Genomic DNA, 2,858 nt, shown 5'->3' on the forward strand with positions numbered 1-2,858 from the left:
AAATATATGAATTTTATGTTATGAGAAAGGTACTGGTTAAGGTAGATACGAATAGTATAGGGTCAATTTTAGAAAATAAGATAACCGGGAAGTCGAGCTGTCCATCTATAAGATAATTTGAGACAGTTTTTTAGATTATATCATAATTGGAATGTATTCTATTAGTCATGAAATCTGAGGGTAATGAGTTCGATTCCTGGCAGAGTCTTAAGTTGGAGCAATGGAGGAGTTGGAAAACTAAGACAAAGGAGTTGCTGAATCCATCTTAGTTTTCAGTGATTCTCTAAAAGATACCACGCTGTGATGAAAGCTAACTTTATGTTTGGGATAAGCTGATCAGGTAGGGCAAAATTGCTTGAAATCTATCGGCCTAATATTCTTAAAATCTGGCCATCTTATAAAATAGAAACAACTATTTATATCTTTGGTTGACTGTCATTTGTCTAAACAGTATATCAATTTCAGCTAACATAACATAAAAGTGTACAAACTTATATTTAGGGTAGTAAAAACAGGTAGCAAATAGTTAACGTTAAGGCCAGGCAATGAGATGACCAGTATGATATGACCAAAACAAATAAAAATTACATCAAACTGTAAAAACTTGTGGTTGGCTTCTAAAAATCTATAAAATGAGAACAATGATGGTGTACGGTAAAGCAACAGTTACTCAAAAATAATGCTTAAATTACATAAATATTTAACAATGTAAAGTTATGGTTGGTTGTTGCCTAATTATTCCTTTATTCAAAACACATTTATAAATGTTTGAAACAGATAATTACACTTACTCTCTTTGGATGTGATATTCGAAAGCGGAATACTTTTTATACCCGTAATGAGAGTTTCTATGGAATCTTTTTGTGATGTAATTTTTGTATCCGTTAATCCTGACCTATATTAATAAAGTAAGAGTGAGAAATCCATTTGTAATGTGAACTAATAAAGTAAATACAGGGGAAGTACTCCAGGAAGCTATAAAATTGCCCTGTAAATGCTGGGAGAATTTCTTTATTATCACTCACTTTCAGTGGAGAATTCGTGAAATAGTCAACAGTTTCATGTGCATGGAAGGGGGGAAATTCGAGCTAGTGTAAGTACAGTGGACTAGATAATTTTCACAGTGAGAAACGCGTTAAAACCATCGAACAGCTTAGGCTGTAAGCTTTTTTTACTATATAACTATCGGATATCATACCCGACAGTTTAAAACTAGGTTATGTGAAGTTCGAAGTTGAGACCTACTAGATGAAAACCGCAGACCAGTGGGTCGAACGATTTTACATAGCTAAGCTATTTTCTTTGCTTTGCTAAAGCTATGTATGGTAGGTTTATTTTTTCTCCTGTAATGTAACAAGATTACGCTTTAGATATAACGAGTAACTGTACTAGGTCTTCATTTATTACATACAGAACTATTAAATAATACTTGGGATGACTGATGAAACTGAAGAGATCGAGAAAGATACTAGACTATGAGGAATATAACCAATGGACACCAAAACAGTAAATGAGAACTGTAGATTCAGATTTAAGTGATGAGGATAGGGATGAAAATAATTACTAAATCAGGTATTTTATACATTGTTTTTCTATGCTGTATATGTCCACAAATTCAGATATGTTAACACAGGGCTTTGTTACCGGATGTAACGTTGCCTAAAACTTTATCCATGACTTCCGAGAAACCAGTTTAACAGAAGGATACAATATGAGCTGAAATAATCGGTTCCAGTCAGTCATATGTGACGTAAAAGTTGGTATAAATTTGTGTCAGTTTAATTTGCTATATTACATCAGCACAGAGAGATGCCAGATCAGTAAAAGTGGTAACAGTATTGGTGGTAGTAGAAAAGATTGGGCATAGTTGTAATTCGAGAAAATATGAATTTGTGTAATAAAACATTTTCGAAATATTTGCTAAGCCTATTATTTAAGGGAAGGCAAAGTGTGAATGTGTCTGTGTCATTGTGAATGATTCAGAGTAATGCTACCCAAAGTCTCTAACCGCTAGTTACGATAATCGCGTTAACTTCAACCAGTAGTCTGCCCCTACTAAAATGCCTCAGTTCAACAGTCTATATTTTCATGGACTGATGCTATGCTTTATATTACATTTATTTAAACACAAACATTGGCACCAGTGGGCACCTGTCCAATTAATAATTTCGCTGAAAAATAACAATTAGTTCATCATTCTTCCATTTCCAATATTATTCAATCAACTTGATGGTTGCGTGAGATATTTTGTAACTCTTAGTTGTTTTTGAAGTATCGTAGAATAAGATTATGAGATAATATTTAGTTTAGGGTTTAAAATAATTCACTCAATGACGCTTAAAAGTGAATATTCGTGAGGTCTTTCATGGTTAGATATTGGCCACCTGACAAAAAACAGAACGCCAGTTGATTTATCTGTAAGTGTTGAGTGCAACATCGAAGTCATATGTTTTCAGACAAAATTACAAACACATTTTTACAATAGTAAACCTTTTAACTATCAGTTGTCCGTCATCTGGTTTGCCGACAAATCTACAAGCCTGATAACTATTGGTAAGTGGTGATACATGCGCAATCTGCTTGGTTTTCCTAATATACCGCTATTAACAATCCTTAAACTGGCTTATGATACCTGTATATTGAATTAGCTTGGATGTTTTAATATAGTCAAAAAATGTGCAAGTGAACGAACTATTAAGGTTCCAAATTTTTTTGGTAGCTTAATAACTGAAGACATGTTTATTTTTTTGGCTGTAAATCACACCTCAAAAATGAAGAACGGTGATACCACCTGGTTTTTTCAAAGTTGGGCATACTTTGCGTTAGATATATAGGTCGAAGGTGAGCCGTTTTAGCCA

This window comes from Schistosoma mansoni, chromosome 2 (genome assembly GCF_000237925.1).
Source record: "Schistosoma mansoni strain Puerto Rico chromosome 2, complete genome".
NCBI lineage: Eukaryota > Metazoa > Platyhelminthes > Trematoda > Strigeidida > Schistosomatidae > Schistosoma > Schistosoma mansoni.